Source organism: Propithecus coquereli, unplaced genomic scaffold (genome assembly GCF_000956105.1).
Source record: "Propithecus coquereli isolate 6110/MARCELLA unplaced genomic scaffold, Pcoq_1.0 Scaffold61, whole genome shotgun sequence".
Lineage (NCBI taxonomy): Eukaryota > Metazoa > Chordata > Mammalia > Primates > Indriidae > Propithecus > Propithecus coquereli.
Window position 1 is genome coordinate 92,576 of NW_012152063.1, and position 549 is coordinate 93,124.

The 549-nt window shown below is 38.8% G+C and overlaps 1 long non-coding RNA gene across 1 annotated transcript in view; it reads right to left on the reverse strand.

Annotated features, from left to right (window-relative positions):
- Window positions 1-549, reverse strand: part of LOC105822446 — a 12,508-nt gene that overhangs the window by 503 nt on the left and 11,456 nt on the right. The gene's annotated exons all lie outside the window — the stretch shown is intronic.

The following is a 549-nucleotide window of genomic DNA, read 5'->3' on the forward strand; positions in this document are numbered from 1 at the left end:
TGCCATTGACCCTGCCCTCCATTCATAGACTGGGCACACGATCCAGTCCTGCCTTCATTGGCTGGTTCAGTGATGTGCAGATGAACCAAGCCAAAACATCAGGATCAATTTTGTTAGTTTCATTTCTGGGGTTCTTCGGGCAGTATTTAAAGACAGAACAACTAGTAGCCATCTTAAAGGGTGATGGTCTGTGGGAGAACCTGCACTGAGAAAAGCAAAGCGACAAGAAAGAAAGAAGGTACTTGATGACATTATTTGCCCTCTTGGATCCAGCACTGTCGGAGGGAGAAATATTCCCAAACTTTTCAGTTATGTGAGTTAATAAATTCACTCTGGGTTGAATTTATGTCATATACAATCAAAAAGTACTGCCTAACAGTCTTGCCTAGAAGTCTTGCTCAGTGATCTATTTCAAGTAGACGTCTTTCTTATAATTCAGTATATAAATCATATGGTACATATGGAAGTGTTACAGTGGAATTATTATACTGAGATTATTATCCTAGTGCCTAATTACTTAAAATAATTCCATAGGACTTACATGTTGAA